We start from the raw sequence: 13,900 nt of genomic DNA on the forward strand, positions 1-13,900 counted from the left end.
GAAAGAGAGAGAGATGGTTGTTAACAGAGGGGGTGATGCTTTGCAACGTTTTGAATCTCTCCTGGACACTAAACGACGTCGCATCAAGATCTAGAGGCCATTGAATCAAAACGGTGTCGTTTTGTTACTGTGTCATGCGGGCAGTTAACGAAACACATCACCCAACGTTAGCTAGCTCAGCGAAAGAGATGACAGAAGGATGAACGTGGTCATGTCCGTCATCTTTCGGAGACATTTTGATTAACTTTATTTTTCAAGGACGAATATGGAGATTCAAGTATTTTTCAGATATAATTTTGACTATTAACTCTTATAAATAATTTAGACAGTTTCATGAGATAGAAATTTCTCTAAATATTCTATCAAATACTTAGCCTAAAAACAAATAAATGATAGGAATCAAACCTATAACATACGCATAAAATTATTTATATCGTTATTATTTAATCATATCAGGCAAATGATTTTAAAATAATAGTTATAAATATCAACATTTTTATTTTTACTAATATAATAGTTATAAATTAAATAAAAAATTTTAAAAATAGTTAAATAATTATTTAAATAACTTTTTATATATTGAATAATAATTTTTTAATTGGGCCATTGAAATTAAGCGAGAATATAGCTTTCAAAAGGACAAAACTTTGCATTTGTCAACTATAAGTAGCAAGGATGGGTGACACATGCATCATGTGTACCATTAAATATGAACAATCCAAAGTCATATTTTGGAATGAGTTGAAGTTAGCTTTCCAACAATAATTGTCAAGGTTGCTCATTCCACCGAATACTTGTCAACATGAATAAATAAAGGAGCAATGCTAGGGGGCCAACAACTTTTGTGATTGTTAGCTATCAATTAGCCATCAATGATGATTTGATGGTGTGAGATTGGTGTGAAATTTCATCCAATGGCTCACCTTTCTCTGCTGGTTACATGCTGGCTAAAATTCAATAAAACTGCTGGCCCCCTAGACTTTTCCTAAATAAAGTACTACTATACGGAGTGAAATATTTTACATTCTTACATTATTTACAATGGATAGGGATTGACAAATGGGTGAATTTTTTTAACTAAAATATAACTGTTTTGAGAATTATTTATTAAATTTTCATCTTTTTAAAATATATTATTTAGTTATGTTTTATACAGTGACAACTAATTTTTTTTATCAGTTATTAATTGAGATTCACCGAATTGATTTACGATTTTTCATTAAAATCATTAAACCGCACATGTGACGTCTATACTATACTAAAGTCGCTAATAGGGGTGAATGCAGATCAGATCGGATATGGTCAAAATTTCGATCTGATTTGCATTAAAATATCGGATCAGATCCAATATTCGCAGTTTTTAAGGTTGGATCCGATCCGATCTGATCCGCACTTTTGTGGATCGGATTGAATCGGGTATCGGATATATCCGCAAAATAGAAAAATATTTTTAAAAACTTATTTTTATTAAAAAATATCAATAAAATTTATTTTTTCTATTCTTTTAAATATGTTTACTCTTAAAATAATATTAAACATACTTTTCTTAAATAATAAATAAAATAATACAACATATATGATAATTATTAGTTGAAATAAAATATAAAAAGAATATTTACTTATTTATTTCTTTATTTTTGCGGATACGAGGATATGCGGATACCAATACAAAATCCGCAATCAGATCCGATTAGTGTTCGGATCCGATCCAATCCGAAAGCCTTGTGAATCGGATCTATATCCATAATTTTCGGATCAGATTCGGATAAACATCGCAGATATGCAGATCATATCCGATCTATGAACACCCCTAGTCGCTAAAGCATTCCACAACTTTAGCTGAAGTCGCTGAGCTAGAGAGCAAAACCAATAAAGAATTCACTTCCCTTAAAAGCGACTTCAAGAGCAAAATGAAAAAAATTAATATATATGTAAATCAATATTAAATATTAAAAAATAACAAATAATAAATAATTAAAGTAACATTAACTATACATATTAACTTATATAAAAAATATTAGTTAATTTAATAAATAAAAAAGCATAAATATAAATGAATGACGAAAATTATAATTTAAAACATCTTGCTGAGTTGATGTTTTTTATTCCTCCCTAAAATTATAATTAATCGAAATACAATTAATTTTTTTAAACTTGATTATAAATATATCCCTAAGGTTGGTATTTTTTTAAAAATATCCTAAATATTTAATTTTATTTTTAATATTTTTAATTTGTGTGAAAATTATCTCTAAATATTAACTCTATCTAAAATATTAAGGATAGATTCTATTCAAAATCCTAATATTAGGAACAAAATTAATCAACTTGTCTTACATTTGATAATCGATTTGTCTTATCTTTGATACAAGCTTTCATATATATATACACCTTTATCAATCTAATCACAACAAATCTTTTCCTAATATAACAGCTTGATTTGTTATCCTAATTTATTCCTACCAGAAATATATATGACAGATTACTATATACATAAATAATCAAATCTCCTAATTGACGTTTCCATGTATAACTTATGCTGACTATTATTATCCCCCCTCAAGTTGACGTGTGTAAATCTTGAATGCCCAACTTGACTAAAAGCTTCCTAAACTGTTTCATTCCGAGGGCCTTGGTGAAAATATCAGCTAGTTGGAGATGAGTAGGAACATAAGAAGGTATGAGTTGATTGTGTACGCTTTCATCCCAGACAAAATGATAGTCGACTTTGATGTGCTTGGTACGTTCGTGGAAGACTGAATTTTTAGCAATGTGGAGCGCCGCTTGACTGTCGCAGTGCAAGCGAATGGGAGCAGGATGAGACACGTGTAGCGGGGACAGTATATCCTTTATCCATATTAATTTCCTGGTTGTCTTGGCCATTGAGCGGCACTCAGCTTCAGCAGAAGAGGCGGAGACCGTTTGTTGTTTCTGAGTCTTTCACGAGATAGAGGCGGTACCGAATTGGATGAACCACCCTGTAAGAGACCAGCACATTAGTGGACAGCTAGCCCAATCAGAGTCACACCACCCATAGAGTTGCAAATCATTTTCTCCAAGTAGAAGCATGCCCTGCCCCGGATGTCCCTTTAGATACCGAACAACCCGTAAAGCGGCGTGCCAATGTTCAATACGTGGGTTCTACAGAAACTGAGGCAAAAACATGAACATTGTAGGTGAGGTCAGGTCTGGTGAAGCACAAATATATTAGTCTTCTAACGAGGCAACGATTCATGCTAGGATCAAAGAGAACAAGGCCAGCAGCGGATGCCAAGCGGTGCTTTTCCTTACACAGAGTAGCTACGGCTTAGCAGCCAGCAAACCTGCTTCAGTGATAATGTCCAAGGCGTATTTCCGCTGGCACAGAAAAATTCCCTTGGAAGATCAGGCAACTTCAACTCCCAAGAAATATTTCAGGCGCCCTAAGTCTTTCATGTGAAAGCACTTGTGCAAGTACTGTTTGAATTTGTTAATTGCATCACCATTATTTCCTACAATCACAAGGTCATCAATATACACCAAAACAACCAGGTGGACATCACTTTTACAGAGACTAAACAAGGAATGGTCTTTTTGTGACTACTGGAAATCAAATCGAGTAAAGGTAGAGGATAATTTTGTAAACCAACAGCGCGGAGCTTGTTGCAAGCCATAGATGGATTTTTGAAGTTTACACACTAAGCTTGGCTGAGACACTTGGAACCCAGGTGGTTGCATCATGTACACATCTTTATCAAGGTCGCCATGTAGAAAGGCGTTATGGACATCTATTTGGTGAAGTTTCCAATCCTGGGTTGTTGCAACGACAAGAGTTGTTCAAATGGTCACCATCTTTGCCACCGGAGTGAACATTTCATTGTAATCTATTCCTTCCACTCGATCATTGCCTAGGATGGTGATGAGCGGATAATTTGTATACTTTTTGGCATTGTTTTTAGTATATTTTTAGTATGATCTAGTTAGTTTTTAGTATATTTTTATTAGTTTTTAGTTAAAATTCACTTTTCTGGACTTTACTATGAGTTTGTGTGTTTTTCTGTGATTTCAGGTATTTTCTGGCTGAAATTGAGGGACCTGAGCAAAAATCTGATTCTGAGACTCAAAAGGACTGCAGATGCTGTTGGATTCTGACCTCCCTGCACTCGAAGTGGATTTTCTGGAGCTACAGAAGCCCAATTGGCGCGCTCTCAACGGCGTTGGAAAGTAGACATCCTGGGCTTTCCAGAAATATATAATAGTCCATACTTTGCCCAAGATTTGATGGCCCAAACCGGCGTTCAAAGTCACCTCAAGAAATCCCAGCGTTAAACGCTGGAACTGGCACCCAAATGGGAGTTAAACGCCCAAACTGGCACCAAAGCTGGCGTTTAACTCCAAGAAGAGTCTCTACACGAAATTGCTTCTTTGCTCAGCCTAAGCACACACCAAGTGGGCCCGGAAGAGGATTTTTATGTCATTTACTCATTTCTGTACACCCTAGGCTACTAGTTTCTTATAAGTAGGACCTTTTACTATTGTATGGAAATCTTTTTGATCACTTTTAGATCTCTAGATCATCTTTGGACATATGAGTTCTTAGATCATTGGGAGGCTGGCCATTCGGCCATGCCTAGACCTTATGCTTATGTATTTTCAACGGTGGAGTTTCTACACACCATAGATTAAGGTGTGGAGCTCTGCTGTACCTCGAGTATTAATGCAATTACTATTGTTCTTTCATTCAAATTCCGCTTGTTCTTTATCCAAGATATCACTTGTTCTTCAACATGATGAAGGTGATGATTGACAACCATCACCATTCTCACCCATGAACAAGGTGACTGACAACCATTCTTGTTCTACAAGCATCTGAGGCTTAGTGAATATCTCTTGGATTCCTGATTGCACGATGCATGGTTGATCGCCTGACAACCGAGTGCTCGCCTGACAAACGAGCCAGCCATTCCGTGAGATCAGAGTCTTCGTGGTATAGGCAAGAACTGATGGCAGCATTCAAGAGAATCCGGAAGGTCTAACCTTGTCTGTGGTATTCTGAGTAGGATTCAATGACTGAATGACTGTGACGTGCTTCAAACCTGTAACCTACTGGGCGTTAGTGACAGACGCAAAAGAGTTATTCTATTCCGGTAGGGGAGGGAACCAAACCGGTGATTGGCAGCACTGTGACAGAGTGTGTGCATTAGCTTTCACTGCGAGGATGGGAGGTAGCTGCTGACAACAGTGAGACCCTATACGAGCTTGCCATGGAAAGGAGTAAGAAAGGGTTGGATGAAGACAGTAGGAAAGCAGAGAGACGGAAGGGAAGGCATCTTCATGCGCTTATCTGAAGTTCCTACCAATGAATTACATAAGTATCACTATCTTTATCTTTTATGTTATTTTCGTTCATCACCATATATATCTGAGTTTGCCTGACTAAGATTTACAAGATGACCATAGCTTGCTTCAATACTAACAATCTCCGTGGGATCGACCCTTACTCACGTAAGGTTTATTACTTGGACGACCCAGTGCACTTGCTGGTTAGTTGTGCGAAGTTGTGTAATGCCATGGTATTGAGCGCACCAAGTTTTTGGAGCCATTACCAGGGATTATGAGAGTTGTGAAAAAGTATAGTTCACAATTTCGCGCACAAAGTTTTTGGCGCCGTTGCCGAGGATTGTTCTAGTTTTGAGCAAGCCTTTGGTAACATCAGTGCCAAGATCCGGCAACAACATCAAATTTTTGGTGTTATTGCCCGGGATTGTTTAGGCTGGACAACTGACGGTTCATCTTGTTGCTTAGATTAGGTATTTTTTTTTCGAAATTCTTGAAGATGAATTCTAGAGTTTCATGATGATTTGTTGAAATCTGGCTGGCTGAGAAGCCATGTCTAATCTGATTGGACTGAGGTTTCAACTTACCACCACAAGAGCTTGTTGATTTCGTATCAATCTTGCTTTTGGAGCAGTGATCTGCTAAGATTTGGCTGACCTTTGGTCATGTCTAGTGTTTTGGACCGAAGCTTTCCTTGAAAGCTTGGCTGGCTGTGAAGCCATGTCTAATTCCTGAACCGGAGTCTTAGACTAGCATTGCACTGATTCCTGGAATTCTCATTAAGAATTTTGATACCTTTTTCCACTTAATTTTCGAAAAACACAAAAAAATTTATAAAATCATAAAAACCAAAAAGACTTTATGTTTCTTGCTTAAGTCTAGTGTCTCATCTTAAGTTTGGTGTCAATTACATGCATTCATTCATGTGTCTTAAGGATCTTCAAGTAATTCTTGATGATTTCTTGCTCTGATCTTTGAATTCTATTGACTTGAGTATTTTGTGTGTCTCATATGCATTTTCAGTTCATTACTGTCAGTAGTATACAAACTGCTAAGTTTGGTGTCTTGCATGCATTGTTATTTGATTCTTGTTGCATTTTAATTATTAAAAATCCAAAAATATTTTTAATTTGTGTCTTTTCAAGTCAATGATACAAGGGATTGAAGATTCAGAACACACTGCAGAGGAATTATACAGAAAAAGCTGAGCATTCAAAAATGCCCAGTGAAGAAGGCAGACTGGCGTTTAAACGCCAGCCAGGGCACCTGGTTGGGCGTTTAACGCCGAAAAAGGTAGCATTTTGGGCGTTAAACGCCAGAATGTATACCATTCTGGGCGTTTAACGCCAGGATGGTGCTAGGGGGAAGATTTTGTTTTCAAATCAATTTTTTTTAAGTTTTTCAAAATCAAATCTTTTTCAAATCAAATCTTTTCACTCAAATGTTTTCAAAATTAATTTCTTTCCTTTCAAAGATACTTACTAACAATTAATGATTTGATTGAACATTTTTTGCCTTTTCTGTTAAGGAAGGTTTTATGTTTGAATCATATCTTTTCTTGTTAGGCAAGTCACTAATTTTCCAAATCAAATCTTTTAAAATAATTTTCAAAACATATCTTTTAAAATGGTTTTCAAATCATATCTTCTCAATCACATCTTTTTAAGACAATAACCTTTCAATCATATTTTTTTATCATATCTTTTTTTTAAAACTAGCTTTCAATCAAATCTTTTTAGTTTCTAATTTCAAAATCTTTTTCAAAAATCACTTGACTTCTCTTCCACTTTCAATTTTCGAAAATTATCAATCAAATTTTCAAAATGTTTTCAAAATCTTTTGATTGAATTTTCGAAAATTCTCTTCCCTCCTTCTCACATCCTTCTATTTATGGAGTACCACTCCTTCTAAATGCACAATTCGAACCTTATCTACTTAAAGTTCAAATTCTTCTTCTCCTTCTTCTTTCTATTTCTCTTTTCCTCTGACAATTCAAGGAATCTTTATACTGTGACATAGAGGATTCCACATTTTCTTTTTCTCTTCTCTTTCATATGAGCAGGAGCAGAGACAAAGGCATTCTTGTTGAAGCTGATCCTGAACCCGAGAGGACCTTGAAGAGAAAGCTAAGAGAAGCCAAAGCACAACTCTCTTTAGAGGACCTGACCGAATTCTTCAAGGAAGAAGAACACATGGCAGCCGAAAACAACAACAATGCCAACACTGCAAGGAAGGTGCTGGGTGACTTTACTGCACCTACTCCTGATTTCTATGGGAGAAGCATCTCTATCCCTGCCATTGGAGCAAACAACTTTGAGCTTAAGCCTCAATTAGTTTCTCTAATGCAACAGAATTGCAAGTTCCATGGACTTCCAATGGAAGATCCTCATCAGTTTTTAGCTGAATTCTTGCAAATCTGTGACACAGTCAAGACTAATGGGGTTAACCCTGAGGTCTACAGACTGATGCTATTCCCTTTTGCTGTAAGAGACAGAGCTAGAATATGGTTGGATTCTCAACCTAAAGAAAGCCTGGACTCTTGGGAAAAGCTAGTCAATGCCTTCCTGGCAAAGTTCTTTCCACCACAAAGATGGAGTAAGCTTAGAGTGGAAGTCCAAACCTTCAGACAGAAGGATGGAGAATCCCTCTATGAAGCTTGGGAAAGATACAAACAATTAATCAGAAAATGTCCCTCAGACATGCTTTCTGAATGGAGCATCATAGGAATTTTCTATGATGGTCTCTCTGAACTATCTAAGATGTCCTTGGATAGCTCTGCTGGAGGATCTCTTCATCTGAAAAAGACGCCTGCAGAAGCTCAAGAATTGATTGAAATGGTTGCAAATAACCAATTCATGTACACTTCTGAAAGGAATCCTGTGAACAATGGGACTAGTCAGAAGAAAGGAGTTCTTGAGATTGACACTCTGAATGCCATACTGGCTCAGAACAAGATATTGACTCAACAAGTCAATTTGATTTCTCAAAGTCTGTCTGGAATGCAAAATGCACCTGGCAGTACTAAGGAAGCTTCATCTGAGGAAGAAGCTTATGATCCTGAGAACCCTTCCATGGAAGAGGTGAATTACCTAGGAGAACCCTATGGAAACACCTACAATTCTTCATGGAGAAATCACCCCAATTTCTCATGGAAGAATCAAGAGAGACCTCAACAAGGTTTCAATAACAATAATGGTGGAAGAAACAGGTTTAGCAATGGCAAGCCTTTTCCATCATCTCCTCAGCAACAGACAGAGAGTTCTAAGCAGAATACTTCTGACTTAGCAACAATGGTCTCTGATCTAATAAAGACCACTCAAAGTTTCATGAGTGAAACAAGGTCCTCCATCAGAAATTTGGAAGGACAAGTTGGTCAGCTGAGCAAGAAAGTTACTGAACTCCCTCCTAGTACTCTCCCAAGTAATACAGAAGAAAATCCAAAAGGAGAGTGCAAGGCCATCAATATGGCCGAATATGGAGAGGAAAGAGAGGAAGAAGACGCCACTGAGAGAGACCCCAGTGGGCGTGCACCACTCTCCTCTGAGTTCCTCAATGAGGAACCTTGGGAATCTGAGGCTCAAAATGAGACCATAGAGATTCCATTGGACTTACTTCTGCCATTCATGAGCTCTGATGAGTATTCTTCCTCTGAAGAGGATGAGTATGTTACTGAAGAGCAAGTTGCTAAATACCTTGGAGCAATCATGAAACTGAATGACAAGTTATTTGGAAATGAGACTTGGGAGGATGAACCACCCTTGCTCACCAAAGAACTGGATGACTTGTCTAGGCAGAAACTGCCTCAAAAGAGGCAAGATCCTGGGAAGTTTTCTATACCTTGTACCATAGGCACCATGACCTTCAAGAAGGCCTTGTGTGACTTAGGGTCAAGTGTAAACCTCATGCCCCTCTCTGTAATAGAGAAATTAGGGATCTTTGAGGTGCAAGCTGCAAGAATCTCATTAGAGATGGCAGACAATTCAAGAAAACAAGCTCATGGACTTGTAGAGAATGTTTTGGTGAAGATTGAAGACCATTACATCCCTACTGACTTCATAGTCCTAGAGACTGGGAAGTGCATGGATGAATCCATTATCCTTGGCAGACCCTTCCTAGCCACAGCAAAGGCTGTGATTGATGTTGATAGAGGAGAGTTGATCATTCAAGTGAATGAAGAATCCTTGGTGTTTAAGGCTCAAGGATATCCCTCTGTCATCATGAAGTGGAAGCATGAAGAGCTTCTCTCAAAACAGAGCCAAGCAGAGCCCCCACAGTCAAACTCTAAGTTTGGTGTTGGGAGGCCACAACCAAACTCTAAGTTTGGTGTTGAAACCCCACATTCAAACTCTAAGTTTGATGTTGGGAGGTTTCAACACGGTTCTGAGCATTTCTGAGGCTCCATGAGAGCCCTCTGTCAAGCTACTGACATTAAAGAAGCGCTTGTTGGGAGGCAACCCAATGTTTTATAATTAATTATTTTCTTTTGTTATTTTATCTTTTTTGTAGGTTGATGATCATAAGAAGTCACAAAAACAATGAAAAAAGCAAAAACAGAATGAAAAACAGGAAGAAAAACAGCACACCCTGGAGGAGAAGAAGCTGGCGTTCAAACGCCAGTAATGCTAGCTGTTGGGCGTTTAACGCCCAGTCTGGCACCATTCTGGGCGTTTAACGCCAGAAAGGGGCACCAGACTGGCGTTAAACGCCAGTAAAGGGCAAGAACCTGGCGTTAAACGCCAGGAATGGGCACCAGCCCGGCGTTTAACGCCAGAAATGGCTCAAAACGTGATTTTGAGCAACATTTGGTGCAGGGATGACTTTTCCTTGACACTACAGGATCTGTGGACCCCACAGGACCCTACCATCACTCTCTCTCTTCTTCCCCCATTCACCAATCACCTCAACACCTCTTCCCCAAAAACCCTTCACCTATCAAATCCCATCTTTCTCTTCACCACTCACATCCATCCTTCATAAATCCCCACCAACCTCACCCTTCAAATTCAAACCACTTTCCCTCCCAAACCCACCCTCCATGGCCGAACCATTACCCGCCTCTCTCCTATAAATACCCTTCTTCAACTCTTCAATTTCACACAACCTAAACACCACTTCTCCCCCTCTTTGGCCGAACACACTACCATCTCCCTTCTTCCTCATTTCTTCTTCTTCTACTCTCTTCTTTCTTCTTTTGCTCGAGGACGAGCAAACATTTTAAGTTTGGTGTGGTAAAAGCGTTGCTTTTTCGTTTTTCCATAACCATTTATGGCATCCAAGGCCGGAGAAACCTCTAAAAAGAGGAAAGGGAAGGCAAAAGCTTTCACCTCCGAGTCATGGGAGATGGATAGATTCCTCTCAAGGGTGCATCAAGACCACTTCTACGAAGTTGTGGCCTTGAAGAAGGTGATCCCCGAAGTCCCCTTTTCACTCAAAAAGGGTGAATATCCGGAGATCCGCCATGAGATCCGAAGAAGAGGTTGGGAAGTTCTTACCAACCCCATTCAACAAGTCGGAATCTTGATGGTTCAAGAGTTCTATGCCAATGCATGGATCACTAAGAACCATGACCAAAGTGTGAACCCGAATCCAAAGAATTATCTCACTATGGTTCGGGGGAAATACTTGGATTTTAGTCCGGAGAGTGTGAGGGTGGCGTTCAACTTGCCTATGATGCAAGGAGATGAGCATCCTTACACTAGAAGGGTCAACTTTGATCAAAGGTTGGACCAAGTCCTCACAACCATATGTGAAGAGGGCGCACAATGGAAGCAAGATTCAAGAGGAAAGCCGGTTCAATTGAGAAGGCATGACCTCAAGCCCATCACTAAGAAGAAGATGGAGCAAACAAGAGACCCCTCTCACCATGAGATCCCTGAGTTATCTCAAGGGATGCACTTTCCTCCACAAAACTATTGGGAGCAACTAAACACCTCCCTAGGAGAACTAAGTTCCAACATGGGACAACTGAGGGTGGAGCATCAAGAACACTCCATCATCCTTCATGAAATTAGAGAAGATCAAAGAATCATGAGGGAGGAGCAACAAAGACAAGGGAGAGACATTGAGGAGCTCAAGCACTCCATAGGATCTTCAAGAGCAAGAAAGAGCCGCCATCACTAAGGTGGACCCGTTCTTTGATTTCCTTGTTATTGTTCTTCTGTTTTTCGAATTTTTATGCTTTATGTTTATCCATGTTTGTGTCTTGTGATCATTAGTGTCTTAGTGTCTATACCTTAAAGTTATGAATGTCCTATGAATCCATCACCTTTCTTCAATAAAAACGTGCCTAATTGATAAAAGAAAGAATTGCATGAATTTTGAATTTTATAATAGTTTAATTATTTTGATGTGGTGGCAATATTTTTGTTCTCTGAATGTATGCTTAAACAGTGCATATGTCTTTTGAATTTGTGGTTCATGAATGTTGGCTCTTGAAAGAATGATGAAAAAGAAGACATGTTACTGAGGATCTGAAAAATCAATAAAATGATTCTTGAAGCAAGAAAAAGCATTGCAAAAACGAAAAAAAAAAACCGAAAAAAAAAAGAAAGAGAAAAAGAAAGAAAAAGAAAGAATAAAGTTTTGATCCAAGGCAAATAAGAGTGTGCTTAAGAACCCTGGACACCTCTAATTGGGGACTTTAGCAAAGCTGAGTCACAATCTGAAAAGGTTCACCCAATTATGTGTCTGTGGCATGTATGTATCCGGTGGTAATACTGGAAGACAGAGTGCTTTGGGCCACAGCCAAGACTCAATAAATAGCTATGTTCAAGAATCATCATACTTTACTAGGAGAATCATTAACACTATCTGGATTCTGAGTTCCTAAAGAAGCCAATCATTCTGAATTACAAGGGATAGAGTGAGATGCCAAAACTGTTCAGAGGCAAAAAGTAAAAGCCCCGCTCATCTAATTAATACTGATCTTCACAGATGTTTTTGGAATTCATTGCATATTCTCTTCTTTTTATCTTATTTGATTTTCAGTTGCTTGAGGACAAGCAACAATTTAAGTTTGGTGTTGTGATGAGCGGATAATTTGTATACTTTTTGGCATTGTTTTTAGTATGTTTTTAGTATGATCTAGTTAGTTTTTAGTATATTTTTATTAGTTTTTAGTTAAAATTCACTTTTCTGGACTTTACTATGAGTTTGTGTGTTTTTCTGTGATTTCAGGTATTTTCTGGCTGAAATTGAGGGACCTGAGCAAAAATCTGATTCTGAGACTCAAAAGGACTGCAGATGCTGTTGGATTCTGACCTCCCTGCACTCGAAGTGGATTTTCTGGAGCTACAGAAGCCCAATTGGCGCGCTCTCAACGGCGTTGGAAAGTAGACATCCTGGGCTTTCCAGCAATATATAATAGTCCATACTTTGCCCAAGATTTGATGGCCCAAACCGGCGTTCAAAGTCACCTCAAGAAATCCCAGCGTTAAACGCTGGAACTGGCACCCAAATGGGAGTTAAACGCCCAAACTGGCACCAAAGCTGGCGTTTAACTCCAAGAAGAGTCTCTACACGAAATTGCTTCTTTGCTCAGCCCAAGCACACACCAAGTGGGCTCGGAAGAGGATTTTTATGTCATTTACTCATTTCTGTACACCCTAGGCTACTAGTTTCTTATAAGTAGGACCTTTTACTATTGTATGGAAATCTTTTTGATCACTTTTAGATCTCTAGATCATCTTTGGACATATGAGTTCTTAGATCATTGGGAGGCTGGCCATTCGGCCATGCCTAGACCTTATGCTTATGTATTTTCAACGGTGGAGTTTCTACACACCATAGATTAAGGTGTGGAGCTCTGCTGTACCTCGAGTATTAATGCAATTACTATTGTTCTTTCATTCAAATTCCGCTTGTTCTTTATCCAAGATATCACTTGTTCTTCAACATGATGAAGGTGATGATTGACAACCATCACCATTCTCACCCATGAACAAGGTGATTGACAACCATTCTTGTTCTACAAGCATCTGAGGGTTAGTGAATATCTCTTGGATTCCTGATTGCACGATGCATGGTTGATCGCCTGACAACCGAGTGCTCGCCTGACAAACGAGCCAGCCATTCCGTGAGATCAGAGTCTTTGTGGTATAGGCAAGAACTGATGGCAGCATTCAAGAGAATCCGGAAGGTCTAACCTTGTCTGTGGTATTCTGAGTAGGATTCAATGACTGAATGACTGTGACGTGCTTCAAACCTGTAACCTACTGGGCGTTAGTGACAGACGCAAAAGAGTTATTCTATTCCGGTAGGGGAGGGAACCAAACCGGTGATTGGCAGCACTGTGACAGAGTGTGTGCATTAGCTTTCACTGCGAGGATGGGAGGTAGCTGCTGACAACAGTGAGACCCTATACGAGCTTGCCATGGAAAGGAGTAAGAAAGGGTTGGATGAAGACAGTAGGAAAGCAGAGAGACGGAAGGGAAGGCATCTTCATGCGCTTATCTGAAGTTCCTACCAATGAATTACATAAGTATCACTATCTTTATCTTTTATGTTATTTTCGTTCATCACCATATATATCTGAGTTTGCCTGACTAAGATTTACAAGATGACCATAGCTTGCTTCAATACTAAC

At 38.7% G+C, this 13,900-nt stretch overlaps 1 non-coding gene across 1 annotated transcript; it reads right to left on the reverse strand.

Annotated features, from left to right (window-relative positions):
• Positions 1 to 7,913: 7,913 nt before the first annotated feature.
• On the reverse strand, positions 7,914 to 8,021 carry LOC130977539 (small nucleolar RNA R71). The gene has a single exon (XR_009085227.1). It is a non-coding gene; the product is annotated as a small nucleolar RNA R71 (small nucleolar RNA).
• Between the last annotated feature and the right edge of the window lie 5,879 nt (positions 8,022 to 13,900).

Source organism: Arachis stenosperma, chromosome 4, assembly GCF_014773155.1.
Source record: "Arachis stenosperma cultivar V10309 chromosome 4, arast.V10309.gnm1.PFL2, whole genome shotgun sequence".
Classification (NCBI taxonomy): domain Eukaryota; kingdom Viridiplantae; phylum Streptophyta; class Magnoliopsida; order Fabales; family Fabaceae; genus Arachis; species Arachis stenosperma.